We start from the raw sequence: 22,990 nt of genomic DNA on the forward strand, positions 1-22,990 counted from the left end.
ACTAAATGCCTTCCAAAGTTTGACTGTTCAATTGCTTTTTGTAAAGTGTGAACAGATGGCACTTCAGGCTTTACTATGTGGTATCGTGGAATCCTTGTAATTAGATTAATTGACTGCTTTCAATGCTCAAACTGACCTGCTGGTATAATATATCTGAAACCCAAATAAAAACTGAGCAGCAACAGAGCTTGGAGATGTAATTCCAGAAGAAAAATCAATTTTGTTACAATTATATCATAAAGAAGAGAAAGCATACAAACTTTGAATGTGTAAATGCAATGAAATTACTATGCTAACTTTTAACTTCTCAGAGGGGGACTCCATCTGGTCAGTACATCTCCTGTTCACAACCCTGAAGGCACTGAAAATGGTTGACTTACTAATTGCAAAACACCTTAAGAACTGCACATGACAGACCATGGATGTGGCTGTCCACCCAGATATTCCAAAAGAATGTAACTTTTGCCCATGGAGAACACCGCAGTATCCCATTACTTGTGATGCTTGCTAGTTCCACATCACATTGGTGATTACAATCTCTCTTCCACCATGTGTGGCGAAACATATACATATGAAATCCACAAAACATGTACCTACTCCCTTACACAATTCCAAAGGGTAAACTCCTGAAAAACATGAACTTTAAGACTAGCCTAACATTGTATTAATAATGGCATCCATTCATTCTAATCAATTTTATCATATTCTTATCAATTTCCAAGACATTATCAATTTCCAAGGAATAATAAAGTAGTGGAAACTTTTCTGGAAAATATATTGTCTGGAAAATGTTTTGATTTCTGGAATTTAAACTGTGCTTTCCAATGGTGGTTATAGGGAAAGGAATTGCCAGCTTGTTGAAGTACTTCAACAAGTACCTGAGTCCTGACCCTACATCAAAATGGAACTGGACTGAAGAATTCTTTTAAAAATTACTCTTAAGGAAACAAACCAACCTTGATTGTGTGCTATCTGGTGTTCTCATTCGCCTTCACTGCATCTTGAACTGACAGCACTGAGGCACATTAGTATTTCAGCTTCTTGCACACCTTTGTTGCTCAACCAGATGAGATACTCCTCTGAAAGATAAACAAATATTTGACTGTGGGTGAAAGTAGAAATGATTCAGAAATTGTTTGATGATTGTTTCCACAACAGCACTCCTCAAGGTTGGACCACAAAACAGTTAGGATTGCTTTACTCCAGACAAATGTGCCTCCTTGAGCAAAGAAAGCATAAAAGCTAATTAAGCTAGGCTTTTCTGCTAATGACCAACTAATCTCCAAGGGCAGCATTCTTGCCAGTTACCCTGAAAGCAACCCATCCAAGAAACAACCCCTGGGTTCCCTGTTTATTTGTCATGAGGGTAGGCAATTTGGGACACTGTTCTTCAGTAGCCTTCCACGTGAATGATTATTCCCTAGCACGCGTTTTTAATACACGGAATAAATATAGAGTTCATTGTTTGCAAGCAAATTGTTTGTATACCATTTTTCAAAGGGAATTGCACTCCTGGGAGATAAGATTAGAAGAAGTGATGCAACAAGATGACTGCAAGCAAGAGCTGGATCACATTCTTAATTAGACACAAGTGGTCAGAACAAAATAAAAATGTACGCTCTTTATTTCTCTGCTTTTCCTTTGAGAACCTTGGAGAAGTTTAGAGTTGACAAATGTGTGGGAACAATCCCAAACGGTCTGCTTAAAAGTAAGTCCCATGTTATTCAGTGGTCCATACTCCCAGGAAAGTATGGACTAGTACAATGATGGCGAACCTTTTTGAGACCGAGTGCCCAAATTGCAACCCAAACCCCACTTATTTATCGCAAAGTGCCAACCTGGCAATTTAACATGAAGCATCTGAGGTTTTAGTTTTAGAAAAAAAGCGGTTGGCTTCCTCTTCCTCTGCCCCACCTGATTGAGCGGGGACCAATTTTTTTTTCTCTAGCCTCCCAGCACAGAGTCCTGCAACGCACCACTCTGTGCCTCTCTAGCATCTCTGCCTTCTCTGCCCCCCCTCCCCCGCAGGCAGCAGCCACCTGGAGCACCAGCACCAGGCCCGCTGAGTCCTCCTGCTCACTCCCAGTCTTGGCGCGCATCGTGCTCTAGTGGCCCAGAGCCAGCCTAGATATGTGTGTGTGTGTGGGGGGGTGATTTTCCGTCTCCCATGTGACAAACTCTGTGTGCGCGTGCCCACAGAGAGGGCTCTAAGTGCCACCTCTGGCACCAGTGCCATAGGTTCAGCATCACTGAACTAGTATATGAGCCAGCCAACTCCAACAAAAAACTCCTCAAACAACTTGCTTGTACACCAACATCCGTGATGCTATTTCCACGTGATTTACCACTCACAGAAATAGCTGCTCCAGATCTCCCAAACATCACCATGAAGAGATATCCACGCACATGAGTAAACTGCTCATGTGAGTATTATTTGCATGAGTTAGCTGGATAACCATGATCTATAGTGGCCAAAATCCATAAAACTCCCACCCATGGAGCTCAAGAATGTAGCTACTCGTGCAGTGGTCATAATGGCTGACAGTGGAATGTGTACCTTCATAGAGGGAAGTGAGGGCCACACCATCTAGAAGCAGGGGAGAGAAACAGGTTCAGCCCCCTGTGTTAGGCCATTCCATTCCATTGCTTTGCCTTGCCTGGCCCTGGCCCAACATTGTGGTCAAGACCCATAATTTTTATGTTCATTGTGTAGACACAGTTTAATCACTATGGCTGCTACTCTCACTGTGCAGGCCAAGGCACCACTCTGTGCCTCCGCTTGGCACAAAGTGCCCCAACCCTTTGTACTACAAGTTAACCATTTTTGCACCTCTTGCTTTTCTGCTCTGAATTCAATTTTGAAACTTTAAGAATTAGGTTGGAATATTTGCTCAGACTCACATACTAATCCACCCAGCTCCAAGATAAAGAACGCATTGACAGGAGAAAAGAATTTCCCTAATAACTGAAAGTGGGGGTAGTGAGTATAGTATTTGATCTGTTCCAAGTGGGTACAGGTAGAATGAAGTTAAAAGGGGAAAAGAGAGGGTGAGAACACACAAATTAATTTGCAGGGCGGAGTTGGCCAACCTTCCAAGATTAGCCTATTTCCATGACAATCCCGTTCACACTTTAGTCGAGTGCTTTGGCTTGAGGGACGCTGGCAGTATTTTGCAAGCCGGGTTCCTGTTTGACACTGAATCTATCACAATTGGAGCCTGCCTGACCCTTGTTTCTTCTGATAGCTAACTAGAAGTTAAAGACAATAAAAGAGTTATTACTAGCAGGTGTATGTTAAAGGCTGTGTCTACATGAAAACTATCAAACATAAATATACCCTGAGAGAAGTCAGCAGACAACAGAACTAGAAAATCCTTTTATACTGTTTATGTTGGGAGGATTATGTACTCATAAATTCACTTTACTTCTGAGTATTTTAGGAAACTGATTTGCATCTCTGTTCTTACTCCTATTTTATGCAAGTGTTGTGCCTCATTTTGCAGTCACCGTTGTCAAAACATTTGCAGCAGACACATTTTAAAGAAAATTAGGAGTTCTTATTTCTTGGAATCTTAAGGTTTAAACAGCTACCACCAATGTTGTTTTCATTCTCTCACTTATTTTCCTGTTTTTTTCCCCATTCTTCTCCCCAGCATCCATGCTTCCTTTCTGTGTATTGGTCCACCTTCAATGGCAGCAGTTTTGTGGTTTGCTCTGCCTCCTATGGCAGCCATTTTGTTTGCACCTACCACCCTATGTCAGAATTACAAAGATGCCCACAGATTCAAACAGGTTGGGTAACCCTGATATTAAAAAGCAGAAACAACATGGCCTCATCTACAGATACCTAATTCCTTAGATCACAGGCATCTACCTGCATGACACATACTTGACCTAAGAAAAGATTGCCAGAGGCCTGGTTCAAAAGAAGTCTTGGGAGTCCAATGTTCGGAGCATTTTTGAGCATTTTGGGATGTAATTGTACCTCTCTATTCTGTATTGGTTAGACCTCACCTGGAATATTGTGTACAGTTCTGGGCAATGCAATTCAAGAAGGATATTGACAAGCTGTAACAGGTCCAGAGGAGGGCAACAAAAATGGTAAAAGGTATGGAATCCATGCACTACAAGGAAAGACATATGGAGCTGGGTAGTGAAGAAAAGGTTAAGAGGTGACATGATAGCCAGGTTTAGATATTTGAAGAGATGTCATGTTGGTGAGGGAGCAAGTTTGTTTTCTGCTACTCCAGAGATTAGGACCAGGAGTAATGGCTTCAAGGTGAAGGAAAAGAGATCTCCACCTAAACATCAGGAAAAACTTCCTGACTGTAAGGGCTGTTTGACAGTGGAATGCACTACCTACTTGGAGTGTGGTGGAGTCTCCTTCTTTGGGGGCTTTTAAACAGAGACTGGAGTGCTTTGATTGTGTGTTCCTGCATTGCAGGGGGTTGGACTTGATGGCCCTTGGGGTCTCTTCCAACTTTACGATAATAAATGTAAAAGCTGTATACCATAAAATTTTGTTGTTTAGGTCCAGTGTATTACCTATTACTTATTTTCTAATGTACATGCTTTGACAGTGTCAGCATTCAGACTGGTTACTTAAATGAACATGGAAGCCGACAAACAATCCACCACCACAAAAATTACACTATTTTTAAAGCAGTGACAGAAGACTATTCCTCCCAAAAATAATGGATATGTTTTGGAGATTTCTTTCTCAATCATATAATGGAATTTTATTTGATTGATGCTTCCCAGGCCATGAGCTAATGCGATGGCAAGAACAAATTATTTTCTTAACTCATTAACTCATGAGTGTAAAAAATGCTTGATCTTATAAAATGTCTTGTTAATATATGCCTCGAATTTGCAGAGAATCAACAAGAGCCAGCTGTGTGTACTAGGTAACTGAAATGGACTACATGAAAATGTACTTTCATTTTAAGATCTGAACAGACCGCTACTTTAATTACCACACTTTTCGACCCAAAGTAAAGAAGGAAAAAGCCATCACCAAATTCACCAAGGTTATTTAAATGCCTATTTTTAAGAGTTTACACAGAACTATGACTTGGTTCCTAAGGTTCTATTCCACTGCCATGGTAGCAGCTCCTGTGAGTGGACAGATCCAATCTATGGAGAAGAAAACTACTTCACTATGTCCCAACTAAAGATGTGCATTCATATATATCTGGTTCAAATATATATCCAAAAAAAATCTTATCAGGATTTTAAAGATATATCTGAGTGCCTGGATAGTATCCAGGATTTTTCAGGATACTAGGAAATGGGTCCCCAAAAATCCTAGAAATATTTCAGACATACTGAATATCAGAAGCCAACATTTTAAGGCTCCCAGGATTGGGGGGGGGGTGGGGGGGAGGTTTCCTGTGAGATTGTCTTCCCTTTGGTTGGTATCAGTTTGCCATACTGGTTTGGCTTTCGTTCTGTCCTTTGAAATGGGCTTTTTTTGGTATTCCAACACTGTATTCTTTGCAGGAGTTTGTTTGCATTGTGTTTGTGATAGATTCTTGGGTTGATGCTGCCTTGGGATGTACATTGGCTCAGATTCAATGATTTTATATTTATTGGGCCTGCAACAGTGCTCCTATTTGGATTAGTTTGGATGATTCTCTGGTTTGATACTTTGGATTCTCTGGTTGTACATTTGTTGTTATCAGGCTTGCCACTTTATCCCACATTTCTGTCAGGATTCCCTGGTTTTGCATTGGTTCTTTGGAGTTGTTGGTTCTGTCCGCTTTGACAGGCAAAGGGGTTGCTTTACTTGATACTATATATTTGGCTACTCTGTGACCTGGAGAAAGCATGGAATCCCACTCCCCTCAATTGGAAACAATGGAAGATGGCTGGGGTATCTTATTCAGGGCCCCATAGAATTGGATCACTTGGTCCAATTTACTTGAAACTTGGGGGTTATTTAAAAGCCAGACACTAGAAGCTCTGCTGCAACTTTGAAGCAACCTGTTCAAAAAGTAGCTTCTCCAGCGCTCCAGAACGATTCCTCATAGGGAATAATGAGAACAAATAATATTAGAACCCTAAAGTAACCCAGGTCTGAATACAAAATTAGTATTTGGAACTTGAATAATCAGGAATATCAATATCAGTGCCTTGATATCCGGATCTGAAAAATACCAATTTTTGTGAGGGTGCATGTATCCCAGAAGTCATAAACTCCACTTCTTCCTTTGGGGTTGGGGGAAGGGGGGTCTACTGAACCTCAGGAACAAAATTTTGATGGCATTGAAGGCTTGGAGGTGGGAGAATGAGCTGATATCTACCAAGAAAAGTCTTGGTAGATATCTCTTTCAGTTCCCTTGTGGGGAAGGTGCGGCTTGCTCTTGCAGGAACCAAAACTCCTCTAACATTGGTTGATGAAGCTAGGTTGCTACCTCTGGTGGTCTTCTGTAAAACAGGAACTTGGAAGTAAGGTACCTTGCTCCATAATTATAATCTGTCTCTCTAACTGCTCTGCAGCAATCATGAGCACTGAGCTTAAGTGTCCACCATCTTTGTTGGCAAAGAAGAACTTACCACCAAATCAGCAGCTGCTGTTGAAGCATTTTCTGAGGCATGGCTGAATTGTGTGGTATGCTCTTCTTGTCTCCTCTGCACCTGTTGTCACTCTTCTGCTTGCCTGCACTTGCTCAACCATGCCAAGGAGTAGTCCCTTCCTTCCATTTTTAGGAGGAAAAGAGATCCCCACATTCCAAGGAAATGAAGTCATCTGAGGCTTCATCGAAGTTCCCCATATCCTCCATTCCCTCAACCATGCCACCCTCAGAAGGAAGGGGTAGAAGGTCCAAAGCAGTAACCGTGATATAGAATAAATAAATTAGTAGATATAAAAAGGTAGAAATAGAAGTATTAGTTCGTTTTTACTGAGCTCTGGTGGGGTTTGCTGAGTAGCTCCTACCAAAAGTCTGTTCTCCCTAACAAGGCAGGAAGTTAACTGAGGAAAGTGGGTGACTCCACTCAGGAAACAGGAAGTCTGGAAGAATTTTGGTCCTGCCTCCTTGATGGACAGATAAGAATCATCCATGTCAAGATGTCCTCTCTATCATAGTGAGAAATAAGCTTTTAGTCCACCTTATGTATCTCCAGTATATTCTAGACTTAAAATTCTATGGATCAGAAAGCAACAAGCCTAGGATTTACAATATTTACATGCAAGATTCTCCAATTATAGGGTTGACATGCCAGCAGAAACATTAGTCATTTGCTTAGTAACAAACCAAAATGAGATCCTTTTAACTCTGGCTTTCATACAATATCATTTACGTTTAAGCTAGATTTGCAGAATGTTATTCTATCTTTAACACTGCATTTTGCATAGTGTTTCTTTTACCACTGTTGCTATATACAACTCTGTTGCACAAAAATAGCAATATGCAAGCCCAGGGGTGGAAACCCAAGAGTAAATATGGGCAGTTTAGAAGGATCCATTGGATACTCACCGTGAAGGGTCTTTCTACTGTAGGTTAGTGGGGCATCTTGTATGGGTGTCTTCTCCACCAGTTGCAGAGAGGCAGGAAATGACAAAATAATTATCCTTGTACTTCCTGTGCAGTCTCCGGGGTCGCTTTCCCTCAGTATTTCCCTGCCTCTGCAGAGAGCAGACGTGTTTTTTGGAGACTCTGGCAAAAAACCCTCTGTTTGTTTTGTGTCGTTTTGTGTGTCTGAGTGCTGTCTCAAAGCCGGGTGAGTGCTGCGTTCCGGTTTAGGGAAGGACCTCAGCGTAGCTAGGGGATCTATTGCAGAGTCGCCCCAGGGCAACCACTAACTTTAAAATCGCTGACTTTAGAACAACCCCAAATGGAAGCGAGATCCTTCTCCCCAGAACGGGAGACGTTCGTGGCCTCCGCGGCCGAGCGCACTCGCTCCGCGAACCCCGGGAAAGCTAAAAAGAAGACGGGGGGAGCGAAAACCGCCAAAACGTCGGGCGCGGGAGAATCGAGCGCCCAGGAGCATGCGCAGTCGGCAGTGACTGCAAAGAAGAGACGCTTGCAAACCGACGGGAGTTTCGCCCCCCCCCAGGGCGCGCCTCTTCCGGGAAACTCCACGGCCGACTCCTCCAACCTTCCCAGGGTTACGGAGCAGTCGTGCCTTTCAGAGGGCGGCATGGATGATCGCGCGGTTCTTTCCTGTGTTGCACTCAGGCAAGACCCGCAAATGGCAGAGCAAGGAAACTCAGCCCCAAGCCAAATGACTCCAGCGGCAAGCTGGATGAGTGCGCCCCCAGAGGCCTTTGCGGAGTTCCTCAGCAAACAAATTGACAAAGCTCTGGACGCCAGAGATCAAAGGCTTGCTGCCGCCCAAGCCCAATCCCTTAGATCACGCAGCTATATACAACTCTGTTGCACAAAAATAGCAATATGCAAGCCCAGGGGTGGAAACCCAAGAGTAAATATGGGCAGTTTAGAAAAGCAGTATTAAGACACTTCATTTTGTAGAAGGCTTAGAATAGCAAAGGAAGAGCAACACATGCCCAAGGCTCTGTCAAATCAACAACTGTACATCACTGGAACAACTCAGCTAAATTCCACATACAAATCATTAAAATACTAAACGGAGCATACTTGGCTTTATTCTATAGACAAGAACAGCACACAGCAAGCCACATGGTCTTGACATAGGGTTGGACGGCACATGATATAGCTAACTTAAGTAATCTGGGTATTATAAATGAATGAAGGGATAACTCCTGAGAACTATATATGAAACTGTGACTGCCTTGAAGATAACAGACAAAATAAATATAGTAATTACATGTTTTTCATCTGAAAACTTCAGGCATTGAGACATATTCTAGTATCACAAGTCTTCAACAGCAGTTCTTTTATGCACCTATAGAAAAAGCAAAAACATGTTTTCTGCGCACAGAATGATAGTTTTGACAAGATGTAACCAATTTTTTTATTTTAAATAGTTAATTTAAAATGGAAGGAAAGTGCAGAGTTGATCTCCACAGAATTCCAAAATAACCTCAGCTCTCAACAATGCCTCCTACATAGCTCAGCATGCACAGATCTTTGCACTCTTGCATCATGAGGGGAAAAAGAAATTGTAGATGCAGGCTGGCCTGTGGGGGTGAGGCAGTGTTAAGTGCCAATTGGACAGTGGCTGTTTAGACCTATTCTAGTCAAGGCAAACACAATCACAACATCTAAAAGCAGAAGATGGTGTTGTGGATCAAGCTGCAAAATAAGAAGCATTGGTTTTGTAGGGGGGAAAAGAGATACCGGTACCTGGAAAGAATTTGGGAAAATCTAATTAAAACTAAATCCTGAGATGTATTTGAGGTAGATCTGGGAAAAAAAGTGGAACTTGTTTGGGGGATCAGACAGCACTGGACTTAGGTTGTGGTCTTACGCAAATCATTTATGCCCAGCTGATCCAGCATTTTGCTTCCAACAGTGGCCAGACAAATAAGTTACTCATATGTATGGCAGGTGAATGACAGTATGTTACATTTGCCCCCTGAATCTACAGTTAGACGAACACTGCCTTTAAGTACAGATTTTCTATTAGCTATCACAACTAATGAAAGGGGTTTCTATGGACAGGAGTGCAGTGGATCAGAAATCTTGTATTTATTTAATTTATACCCTGAGATACTGTGATTTAGTGGTTAAGAGTGGTTAACCTGGAGAACTGGGTTTGATTCCCCACTCCTCCACATGAGCACTGGACTTTTACCTGGTGCATATTTGTTTCCTCACTTCTACACATTTATTTTATTATTTATTTATTGTTTGGCAGATTCTCTTTTTATACCGCATATTACATCCTCTTTTAGGGGGCTCTGAAGGCGAGTGTACAAAGTATAAAATATAATTATAAATAGATTACTAAAGCCTTTAAAACAGTGATAATAATAATAATAGAGGTGTCCGGCCAACCCCATTTTTAAAATTCTCCCTGGGAGAGGGGGGGGGGCGGCGAGTCCCAATAGATGATAGGCCCAGATGTAAAGAGCCAACTGGGGGGGCCACCATTTCAGCGGCTGGTCCCTCCAAAGGCCCGGAGGAACAACTCCGTCTTACAGGCCCTGCGGAACTCGTTAAGGTCCCGCAGGGCCCGGACAGCCGGAGGAAGGGTGTTCCACCAGGCCAAAGCCAGAGCAGTAAAGTCCCTGGCCCGTGTGGAGGCCAGCCGCATCATTGAGGGGCCAGGGACCACTAATAAATTGGCCTCCACTGAACGGAGAGGCCGTGCAGGGACATATGGGGTGATGCGGTCTCGAAGATACGAGGGTCCCAGGCCGCGTAAGGCCTTGGAGGTCAACACCAGAACCTTGAAGATGATTCGGAACTCTACCGGGAGCCAATGCAACTGGCGCAGCACAGGCTGAATATGATCATAGATGGCGCTGCCTGTGAGTAAGCGCGCCACTGCATGCTGGACCAGCTTTAGTCTCCGGATCAAACGCAAGGGAAGGCCCGCATAGAGCGAGTTACAATAGTCTAATCTGGAGGTGACCGTTGCATGGATCACAGTGGCTAGGTCCACTTGGGAGAGGAAAGGGGGCAGCCGTCGGGCCTGACAGAGATGGAAAAAAACAACCTGGGTTATATGGGCCACCTGGGTCTCCATTGAAAGAGACAAATCCAGGTGGACCCCCAGGCTGTGCACGGAGGGGGTCGGCGCCTTGAAGCCTCCCGGGTGACCTTGGGTTAGTCACAGTTCTCTCAGAACTCCCTCAGACCCACTTACCTCACAAGGTGACTGTTGTGGGAAGAGTAAGGGAAGGAATCTGTAACCTGCCTTGAGTCTCCTTACAGTGCAGAAAGGTAGTTTGTACATCAAAACTCTTCTCTTCTTTCTGCCTTTCTTCATAGTGTGGAGCCAAAGTAGCTTACATTATTCTTCTTCCTTCCATTTTATTTTCACAACAAGCCTAAGAAGTATACTGGTGGCACCAAGGGAAGGAATGGTGGCTTTGGCCAGGTGGGTGCCACTTGCAGTACCACTATTTTTCAGAGACACCAGTCCTCCCCACAAACAGGATTATTAATTTAGCTCAGGCATCCAGCCTCATCCTAGGTCTGGGGTAAGAATGGATTCAATAACACAGAAATAATATATGCAGAGGTATTATCTTGCTTAGAAGAATAATTGGCCAATTAGGCTATAAAACAATACCCAACTAGAAATGTGAAAACTTCCCCCTATTAATAATAAGAATTTTTCCTGCTGTAAAGAATATAATAGCTGAAAATATTACTTCTACCTGAATTGTTGGAGACATTTTTCCAAAAAAGGTGAAAAATGTGCTAAACAGTCATTCCACATTCTTGTATATTTCCTGGCCTAATTCTTAATGTTCAAGATGAGAAATTATGTATTCTTTTTTATCCATATAATACTTGAAATGCAATGGTCACCTCTAGGTTGGATTACTGTAACTTGTTTTATGCAGGGCTGCTCTTGGGAATGATCCAGATGCTCCAGTTGGTTCAAAATGCAGCTGAACGGGTCCTTACAGGGACACCGTGGCAAGTCCATATTCGACCATTGATCTATCAGTTGCATTAGCTCAAGGTGGAGTACAGGAGACCATTGAAGGGTTTACATAGCTAACAGTCATTTAAGCATGTCTGACAGAATACTCAGATGACACACAAATAGGTCCCTGCCCCCCTTCTCAGCTGCTTTCTCCCAAAGTCACAAACCTTGTCTTTCCAAAGAGGAGGGAATAACCGACAGCAATGGCTGGCTTTTAACTAAAGATAGGTTCTAACCAGACATTAGTTTTGGCTCTTAAGTGATTCTCCCTGTTCTTTTGCAGTTGATGAGATAGGTACAATTCCCAGCAAGCTACTCTGTTCTGAGCACAGCAACAGCTATTGGCCAACTGGAAGATTATGAATACTGGCAACTATTCAAAATGTACAAATTCTGTCAAAATGCTGTTTTCTTTAAACTGTGAACAAATCATCACTGGGCAACAGCAAGCAAAGCCTCAAAGTGTCCAGAGGCTGTGGAGACAGTGAAAGACCAGCCCTCCATTCAATTATCCCTTTGCAAGGTGGGCTGCTACCACTCACACCGCCCCTCCAGGAGTTTTCGCTCAATGGCCATCAACATGGATGACAGTGTCAGGAGGACAGGATGGGCAGAGAAGGAGGGGGCGTATCAAAAGCCCAGGGACAGGGACAGCATTACCATTCAGTTCAGAAAGGGCCAGGGCAGCCAGAAGAAAGCAAGAGCTCCAAGAAGCTTCAACGCCCACATCTGCCAAAGTGGAGTCCAAAACCACCAATGTGGTGGCAGTGCTCTGCTCAGGAGGAGCAAGAGACAGCAACAAATGCAGCAACAGGAGGTAAGACCTGTAGGGATGGGTCAGGGAGAGGTTCCCAAGGGCCAGCCATGCACCCAAATCCAAATCTAATGTTCCCTCTTCCCTGCCCCACAGGCATGGCATTTGTATCATTAGTGATGTGCTCTTACTGCCACCTCTGTATGCCTCTGCCATCCACCACATTCACCTTCACCCAATCCTATTCATCTGGGTTGCTGTCCAGTGGAGAAAGAGGCAGCATGCACACTATCAAACAGCTTGGCTTTGTTCCAGCAGGGCAGGGCTGAGATACAGGAGATTTGCCAGGAGGTTGATGCCACATCCAGGGCCAACCTCCTGCATCATCCCTGCACTTCAGAGAATACTCCTATCCCTGCATTTCCTGGTGATGGAAATGTTCCAGGTGGTCATGGTGGAGGTCCTAAAGGTCTCCCAATCTCCATCTGCTGCTGCCTGCATGGGTTCCTTCATGCTATACTCACCAACCTCTGCAACCATTAATGTTTCCCAAAGGAGAAGGCAGATACTGAGTTGATATGGGCAGGATTCGAGGGCATCAGCAGATTCCCCCGGTGTTATGAGTGCTGTGAACTATTATTATTATTATTATTATTATTATTATTATTATTATTATTATTATTATTATTATTATTATTATTATTATTATTATTATTATTATTATTATTATTATTATTATTATTATTATTATTATTATTAAATCCACCCCTTCGGCATGGATTTAAAGGGAGAATCTGAGGTCCCCAGTTTAAACATTGAAAGTGATGCTGTTTCAGGGTGGGGGAGAATCCACCCCAAAATAGCATCACTTTCAATGTTGCTTAAACTGGGGACCCCAGATTCTACCTTTAAGGTGGATTTAAAAGGAGAATCTGGGCTCCCTAGTTTACACATTATTCATTGATGGAATTTTGAATTTTACCCTGAGATAACACGTCTGGTCTTTTTCAAAAACTTATTCAGGATGACAGCTGAGAGAACAGGAACTCTGATTTTACTGCAAATTAAACCCTTCTTTCACCTCATCCATTTAATCTCCTCAGCTTTTCAGAGGGTGTTATCCCAAAGTAAGGCCTCATAGGGTAAGGGGGGAGAAGCCAATATGTTATCCTTAACAATGTGAAAAAACGTTCATGATTCAGAAAGTAATATTATTTTAATTAAAAGCGACTGCCACCACCCTGCAACATTAATGCATTGCATGACTTCAATGTTCAAGGAAAATAATAATGGATATTTTAAGATCAAGAATTATTCATGAAGATTACCTATAGAGTAATCCATATGTTAATTGCCCGTAAGAAATATGCCAGAAATTATCTATAACAGCAATACCACAGAATAATATGAATTCTTTTCTTGGCAAATAATATAGATTTTTTTCAGCACAAAAGAGCTGAAAAGAAAAATGTTTGCTAAAGTCTAATGAAGAACCCATGAAATGTAAGCATTATGCAAACAGCTCCTTGTACATCAACAAGAAAACTGCCCAAAAATGTTAATCAGATTACTATAATCCCAGGATTTTTTGTCATTAATAAACAGCATCAAATGATAGATGCACATTGACACCCCTCTCTTCAACACACATGGAATTTGTTTTGGGGGGTGGGGGGGTTACACCTGACCTTTTCTATAATCATCTGGAACATTCCCTCTATTGACTGATTTGACATTTCATTTGCTGTCACTACATATGAATGCTTAATGATCCAGAAGATGAGTTTACAAATCTGGCTTCAGCTAAATTACTGAGTCAACAATGAAGCCTTTCGGTTTACTCACTTTGGGCTCTTGGCTTGGGTCAAGGAAACTAAAAAGAAAAAAAACAGTTCAGGACAAAAACACATATTATATTCCAGTTGCATGTCACTTTTTTCACCCCTTTTACTAAATGCAGCACCTGGAACTGAGATTTAAAAGGGGGAAGTCTTTTAACCCTTTCTCTAGGGTCATTTCCCCAGTCACCTCCAAGCTGCTTAAACCAATCATCAAGAGGATCCTGAAACTAATCAAAGCCCCTTCCCTTCACAGTGCTCCATGCTCTTGCTCAGAAGGAACAAGAGCAATCTAAAGGATGAAACAAACGAAAACTACTCTACTTTTGCTATACATTTGTAAAAAAAAAATCTTGCAAATTAGAAAAATTGACAAAAGAATTACATAGAGAACATAGCCCAAATATATAAAGGTACTATTTCTCAAGCAATATTTATCTCCACTGTAATAAAACCAGTATTTTGTGATTGGCAATAGAAGCAGGACTAGGGGGTGAGTACAACATTTTCTTTAACTTGGTAAATTTTGGGTTCAAGTTTTAAAAACCCAGAAAATTTTGATAAAGCTGAATAAAGCCGATACCCATCAGTTTTATTCAGCTTTTTACCAAAAGGTTTTGAAAACCAGTTCCAAAATTGACCAGTTCTCCCCGCCACAACTTCTCAAGTCGACATGCACTCTCCCAAATTTCACGCTGCTAGAGTCTAGAATTCAGTTGAGGCCTTTTTCCATCTCCCACCCACACCACCATTTCCCAAGTCCCTGTGGACTGGAGCCCAACATTCAGTTAAAGCTCTCCTCCCCCTGACACTGTACTCCAAGTCCAAGTGGACCTAGGTAGAAGTGGGGCCTTGAGCTCCAGCCAAAAAAAGCTGACTCATGTTTGGTTTTTTTTTAACCTCAGGATTTTGAGTTTTTTAAAAGTTTCCCCTTTACCAAAAAGGCTTTTTTTTAAGTTTCTTTTGGTGATTTGGTTTTACTCAGTGGCGTTCCATCTATGGAGACATGGGGCCACCCATGATGCTGGGCGCACACCTGTTGGGGCACCTAGCAGGCTCCTGCCCACCCCCCAACCCACCCGCCGCTGCAGCGCCGCCACCGCCGCCCACGCGACCGCCTGACCAACTGGCCCCCTCACTCACTCATTCTTTCCTTTCCCCACAGGCTCTGAGGCTCAGCTTCAGGGAAGCTATTTCTTGAGTAGCCTGTCTCTATGACTTTCTTAAAAGGGCAATGCTCCAAAGATTGCTTAAGCAATCTTTATCAGGCCACAGATAACAGCAACTGCAGGTGTGAGCATATACCCACCCACTGATGCCAGGCCGGGGCGGGGCGGGAGGGCAGGCCTACCACAGGGAACATTCTGAATATGTATGATGTATATTTTAAACACTAGAGACAACAGGCAGCTCTTTTTGTTGTTGTTAGAAATATGAACTGTTCATACATTGGAGCTATCTTCCCTGCAGAATATAGCTGATTAACCAAACATAAGATGGTACTGGCCAAATGAAGGACAAGATACTCATACTCTAACCCAACTGAATTCAGCATTTCAGGAATATAACTAATAACCAATGAAAACTTCTCATTATAAAGGTCTCGCTATTTAACAACACCAACAGCACCTTTTATTGGCATGTAAATAAGTTAAATAGGCAAAAAACTACCCACATGATCAATGTAGGTAGGAAAAAGAAAATAAAAAGACAGTTTGTAATCAGTTGTCCATATGACTAATCCAAAGTGACTTTGAGATTTCGAATCTTCATCGCCCTTGTTAGAAAAACAGCAACATCTGTGGTTATCTGGAAGTTTTTGTCACAGATTAAGTATTTAAAAGAAGAAGAGGAGTTTGGATTTATATCCCCCCCTTTCTCTCCTGTAGGAGACTCAAAGGGGCTTACAATCTCCTTGACCTTCCCCCCTCACAACAAACACCCTGTGAGGTAGGTGGGGCTGAGAGAGCTCCGAAAAGCTGTGACTAGCCCAAGGTCACCCAGCTGGCGTGTGTGGGAGTGTACAGGCTAATCTGAATTGCCCAGATAAGCCTCCACAGCTCAGGCAGCAGAGCAGGGAATCAAACCCGGTTCCTCCAGATTAGAATGCACCTGCTCTTAACCACTACGCCACTGCTGCTCTCTAACTTTTCCTTTGTCAGAAGTCAGTAGAGCTTCATTCTAATGGGGTTTTATGAACATATCTCTTAAGGATGTATAAAATTTACAGCGTATGAATACATGTTCGATGGTCTCTACAGAGTCACTCACTGTACGGGATGTTTGCAAATCTTCCCTTGTAAGTAGCCAGTGGAAGAATGTTGAGTCTAGCTTGCATGAAAACACACCAAGAGCATGGGGAAGTAAGAGTTGAAAAATATGCTGGTAGGAGCCCAAGTCCTCAGGGAAGATCGAATATCAGTGGAGAACAAGGTCTTAGTGCATGAGCAAGTGTTAATAGTTTCACCATATCGACAAGTCTTTGCTTTATTGTTGCAAATATGTATTGCTCATTGGAATAACCTAACGAATCCAAAGAGATTCCAAGTGTTCTTATCTTTTTTTTAATTTGCTTGTACCATGATGACGGAAAAGAGTCTGACAGCATATAGTCCATAAGGCTCCTGGTTTTAGCCCTATGATGGAGACGGAGCCAGAATCTACAGGTAAGCAACCATGCTTTTTTCTCGATCAGTGTTAGACCAAGTTCATATTAGAAAACAAAATAAGCAACACATTTTAGAATGCCAAGTAGACGACAAATAAAATGGGACTGAATCATTTCAATTGTAGCTCTAAGGTCGCAAATCCATAGTGGAACTCCGTAAAGAGCTTGGGGAAGCAGTTGGGTCTCTAATAATTTGATGGCAGCTGAAAAGTATTGCCCACAGTGAGTATGAAAGAATTTAGCTATTGCTGATGTTTTCTGTTTAGATGATTTAATGACTTGCATTATCTGAGGGCGCCATCTGAGGTTGTATTGAGAATCGCTATACATTACATGCTGACTATGAACACAAGTAGGCATAGAATCCAGTATACTGTAGGCCTGTAACTCATGTGCATAGCATGAGAACTATTTATTATCCTTTTCTCTGCTGAGTTCCTTCTGTTGAACAACAGACCATAGAAACATGAGGGCAGGTGAAAGGATGTAAATGTGGATAGAACTTAAATACTTTGGGATACATATATTTTAAGAAAATATGGAAAATGTAACTATTCACTACTTTTCAACGATATTCAAAATGACTGCTAGTGTGGTTGGGCTTTACTTCCATTTTTATGCCAAATTATAGACTGCCAATTCAAAATAGCATTCTAGGAAGGCAATGAATGTTGACCATTGTTAATAAATGGAGAAAATTCCGATATTCCATCCATCTATAACAGTTAGGCCACTCAAAGCACTGCTACGATTTATATTATTTTTGAATACATTTGGTTTATTAAAACAACATATTAAGCATAGTTTTATTTTCTTTTTGAAAAACTTTATATGTGATTCATTATCCAGCTTTTGAATGTCTATTTATAAAGGCTTTGATAAAGAGAAACTCCATCTGTACTAGTAAAATCGGAACTCCTGAAACAGGGAACACATTTTTAAGAATAGCAGGTACAACTAAAGTGAATTTGGCAAAGCCCAAGTGTTGCCTAAAGAATAACACCTAATAATGTAAGGAAGGTTCTTCCTGAGTAAAATGCCAAAAGAGAAGTACCACTGTTCACTAGATATGGAAGTATAATAAACAAAGGAATCAGTAAAGAAAAAGTGCCAGAAACTGGGGCAAGGTTTGTGCAGCAAAGGGCTGCTGGAGTTCCTCAAATCATCCAAGTAAAGAAGAAGAGGCCATGGTACAGCCACACATGTAATGCTAATGTAAGATGAGAAGGAGCCGTCATATAGTAATAGAATCAGCCAAGTAGTAAAAAATTAATAGTTTTGTGCAAAATTTAGAATTGCCCACTTTCACTTGAGGCTGGGAGATCTCCTACTTTTACAACTGATCTCCAAAAGCATTTTTAATTCTGGAGGAAACAAAACCAAAGTATTTCAGTCCAATTCAATTATTAGTCTGTGATTAATAAAATAAATTATTTACTTCCAGTCAGTCTACTTGGAATAATAAGGTTCTTCCTGAATCAAAGTCAATGTTACCAGTATATTAACAAGAGGATTAGAAATTACAGAAAAAAATACAGCTACATTATAAAGTCTAACTCAGAACACACATAAACACAGAACAGAGGAAAGTGCAAAAGTGTGTGGTTGCATCAATAGAAGAAGAGTTTGGATGTATACCCCGCCTTCCTCTCCTATCAGGAGTCTCAAAGTGGCTCACATACTCCTTCCCTTCCTCTCCCCACAACAGACTCCTTGTGAAGTAGGTTGGGTTGAGACAGTTCAAAGAGAACTGTGTCTAGCCCAAGGTCACCCAGCAGGCTTGATGAGTAGCAGCGGGGAAACAAATCCAGCTCACCAGACAGAGTTTGGCACTCATATGGAGGAGTGGGAAGTCAAACCTGGATCTCCAGATTAGTGTCCACCTGCTCTTAACCACTATACCACACTAGCTCTAGTTGTGTACTGCTCTGATTGAACTGAAACATTTATCATTGCCTTCCGAGTCTTCCTACCAGTTGTCTGAAGAAAAGCCCCTGAAGTCACTGTCCATTAGATGAGTTACTAAAAATAATGTACAAAACATAATCAGGAAATCAAGATTGACTGTTTTAACATGGAAAGGCTATCAAAGTACATTACAAGTGACATGGCCATTACAAAATCCAAACTATCACTTCATGCCCTAGATATGTCAGTAAAAATGCCAAGTAGTGGAATGGAACTTCTCATTGCTTGTATTGCTTAGCCAGCAGTCAGAAACTATCCATCATTATGATACCTGAAAACATGGTCTCCAGGGTCCACAATCCGAAAATGATCTTTCGCAGAATCCCACTGAACAAATTTTAATGAAAAGACATACTGCATAATTTTAAAAAAGAAATAGCAGAAAGCACAATTTCCAAATTACACCTTTATGTCATTACAGTTTACAAGATCTGTGTTCTCTTTACTATATTAAAAACACCTAATGAGAAGAACTTCTCTTTCAAACATACTGAAAAGAACTTAACTCTTACTGTGATCAGAACTCAGACATGAATAATAAGGTATTTCGCTTAGAATTTAATCAAGAATATCTCGCTAAATAACATGAAGCATTTTAAAATCACTCAACGTTCCATTCTGTAGGGCTACCACATTGAAACTAATAATGTGATTCCTGCAATACTATGGCCAAAACAAGTCATGCTATGATTGTACAGGTTATATAGGACAATGTTCTCATAAAACCTTTGCTCAGACAATTGATGTAACCCAGCTTTTACTTCCCACAAAGGACAAGAAACAAGGTGAAAAAGGAGAAAAGAAAAGCAAGCTGGCAAGAACCACATTATGTTCTCAGTGGCTTGAGGTAAATTATAAAGAGAAGAGAGTCATCAGGTAGCAAATATCAGCACCTGGAGATAAGGGTACCAATTCATGCAGTGTTATACCTATCTTGCAATATTCCAGAGGGGCTACTAAAAGTTGCTATAGTATCATTATCTGTCTACAGATCTTGTTTAGTATTGACAATGTATTCAAGACCTTCAGTAGGCTCATTTAATATGATTATTTATTCAGAAAATGTCTGTACTAACAAAGTCTCTAACAAAAGTACCACAATGAAATTTTCAGAAAAGTAAAAAACGCCAAAATATCACTTTCAGCAAAGTTGATAATTTGAATGAATGAACGTTAATTATTTGGGATTAGGTAATGGGATGCAGGTAATAACAGATGTTGAAATTTAAGTTTTCTAAACTGTTTTCCAGAAGAAGAGGAGTTTGGATTTATACCCAGCTTTCTCTTCTGTAAGGAGTCTCAAAACAGCATACAAACTCCTTTCCCCTCCTCTCCCCACAACAGATACCCTGTGAGGTAGGTGGGGCTGAGAGAGTTCTGAACAGACTGTGATTAGCCCAAGGTAACCTAGCAGGCTTTATGAACAGAAATGGGGAAATAAATCCAGTTCACCAGATTAGAGTCCGCCAACTAGAATCCAACACTCTTAATCACCACAACACGGTATTCTGAATCCTAAAAATGCACAATCATGTAACAAGCTTTGTGTTCTAAATGACACTGTAATTCAGTATTTTCTACTTTTTGTACAAAAAAGTGCCTTCCTACAAAAATATAAGATTTATACCCTAGCACTTGGTACTGTCCACCAAGTTATACATTTATTGCTGGGAATCATAATAGCTAATATCTTTGCTCTAGAATAGATAAGCCTACTATTAGATAGATCAAACACACCTCACTAAACCTAAAGTGCCAGTGCCCATACTATTATACTCTCAATGTAAAATGGTGGTTAGAGTGCACAAAGACCCAGGCTCAAATCTTCACTCTGATATAGAAGTTCACCGAATAACTTTGAGCCAGTCACTCCACATCTGAAACTTGTCATGACATGGATGTGAATAACATAACTAACATCCCATGAAAGTCTCTATTATATGGATGGGATAGTTTTTGTGAGGGAGTTGGCAATCATAAAACTATGACAAGCATCAGTTTGTTAAGGCACCCAACTCAAATGCCATACCACTCTGGAGTTAATCCAAGATGTCTGCCTTCTATTTCATTATGTGAGGGAGGAAGTATTTCAACCTGAAATAACCAAGCAAAAAACCATCTGAAATGGATAGTCCAGGCTATACTCTTTTCCACTGAAAGATAAAAGTACAATTCTATATTCATCCGCCACATGCTGGACCTCCTTTGGCATAGAATGCTCCATTGGGTCCTAATGCTTACCTAGTTCTGCTTTGCCCCCTCCCCCCCCTTCACCTTTTGCCATCCCTCCCTCCCCTTTAAGAGACTGTCACCCAGCTCTGCAGCAGCATGGGGCTGGCTGTAAGCGAATTTGGCCATCTGTGCAGTTCCTCTCATCCTCCTACTCCCCCTGCTAGCCAAGCCTTGCTGTCCTTCCTCCCACCTTGTCGGTGAGGCAGCCTGAAGATTCCTCCCCCACAATTGGTTCCTGTTCCCCTCAACCACAGAGCCATGTTTAAATATGCACAGAGTAATGATCTTGACAAAGGCAGCACTTAAAATGAATGATAATTATCACATTCATTTGGGACTATTTTCTAATACAGAGGCAGTAGCTGGTTGGTTGAGAGGGAGTCAGCTGAAGTTAAATCCAGCAAAGACGGTCGAGGGGAGCGACCGGTGGACTTTTGCCTGCCTATGTTGGACGGCGAGGCTTTGCACTGGGAGTGACTTTGGACCCGATGCTGTCACTTGAGGTCCAGGTCACTTGGACAGTCCAGGTAGCGTTCCATCATCTGCGGCAGGCACAGCAACTGGCCTCATATCTCTCCCGTTCTGACTTGGTCACAGTGATCCATGCAATGGTGACCTCCAGGCTTGATTATTGTAACTCACTTTACACTGGCCTGCCTTTGACTGTGATCTGGAAACTGAAACTCGTGCAACATGCGGCAGTCAGACTCCTTACTGGAGCATCTAGCTGGGACCAGATTACGCCGGTCCTATACCATTTGCATTGGCTGCCCATCGAGTTCTGGATCATGTTCAAAGGATTGGTTTTAACTTTTAAGCCTATAAGTGGCCTTGGGCCTGCATACCTGAGCACAGTTCATGAACATACATGTTTCCATTGAAGAAATAAAAGATGAAAGCCCTTATCATGAAACCTTCTAATGAATGACTTACTGGAACATAGGACAGCATATGTAACAATTTTGTTTCATTTATTTAAACTACTATACAATCACTGCAACAAATAGGAGATCGATTCACTTTTCACCACCAAAACTCCCACTGGTTTTAATGGAACCAGACTGCACCCCAATCTCCACAGTTCAAGGGTTTGTCATGCTTTGTCTTCAAGATAGCCACATTAATTTATGGAACCGTAATAATGCAATCTGACTCAATTAATTAGAAGAATATGTTCCTTTCCTTAGCCCTCTCCTGCTCTCTGCAAAATAGGAATTTCCTTTTGGGCAGACAATGAATGCAAGTGAAATTGTTATTGCTCATGCAAGCTGCAAAGAATGTAGACTAACATATATTTCCACAAGAGACTAAACAGATCTAATTCTTGATGTGAAACTGCCCAGAGCCTTTGAGGGGAGGGGCGGCATATAAATTTAATAATAAATAAATAATAATAAGATGATTTTTTAAAATACAGAAAATAATACTTTGGTGTAGAAATGTGAATGGTAAAAAGCATTGCAATGACCATTAATTCTAAGATTATTTTGTGGGGGATCCTAAGAAAATGGTTCAAGAGTCAGAGAAAAACTTTTACTAATTTGGATTCATACCCTATGAATCACCCGGAGAAAGAGTTTCAAAAATGAGGCACCAGACTCCAGAAGCAGAGGATGAGACAGAAAGTAGAAGAAGATGATGGGTTCATTCAAGCATTACCGTGTCAACATGGCAGGCACCAAAACATCCATGCAGTTGTTCACATGGGCAGGGAGTAGCATTTGCAACAGCACAGTCCATGTGACATGCAGTTATCTAGAAAGCTTCGACTCCACAGCTCACTGTCAACAGGAAGACATGCTATGCAAGTGTAATGATGAACAGGACAAATACTTGCAAACTTTACTCTGTGCCTTTATCTAGCATGAACTTTATCTACTATACCAGAACATTTTTAGAAGCCTTCAGGTATATGTAGTAGATAGGCAACTGGCTATATCAAAGGGGAAAAGGTTCAGCAGAATTGCTTAGGATGGTTAGAAACACAGAAGAAAGAAA

At 41.6% G+C, this 22,990-nt stretch overlaps 1 protein-coding gene across 5 annotated transcripts in view; it reads right to left on the reverse strand.

Annotated features, from left to right (window-relative positions):
- TIAM2 (TIAM Rac1 associated GEF 2) overlaps positions 1-22,990 on the reverse strand; it is a 199,703-nt gene that overhangs the window by 170,976 nt on the left and 5,737 nt on the right. For 3 of the 5 annotated variants that reach the window (XM_048488301.1, XM_048488292.1, XM_048488264.1), the window contains exon 2: positions 957-1,079. The exons of 1 other annotated variant lie outside the window; for it this stretch is intronic. The gene's annotated coding sequence lies outside the window, so the exon portion shown is untranslated. Of the gene's footprint in view, positions 1-956; positions 1,080-7,481; positions 7,631-22,990 lie in introns of all 5 variants that reach the window. One more of the 5 variants, XM_048488273.1, reaches the window with a different exon arrangement.

The sequence above is a fragment of the Sphaerodactylus townsendi genome, linkage group LG01 (genome assembly GCF_021028975.2).
Source record: "Sphaerodactylus townsendi isolate TG3544 linkage group LG01, MPM_Stown_v2.3, whole genome shotgun sequence".
In the NCBI taxonomy this organism is placed as follows: Eukaryota; Metazoa; Chordata; class Lepidosauria; order Squamata; family Sphaerodactylidae; genus Sphaerodactylus; species Sphaerodactylus townsendi.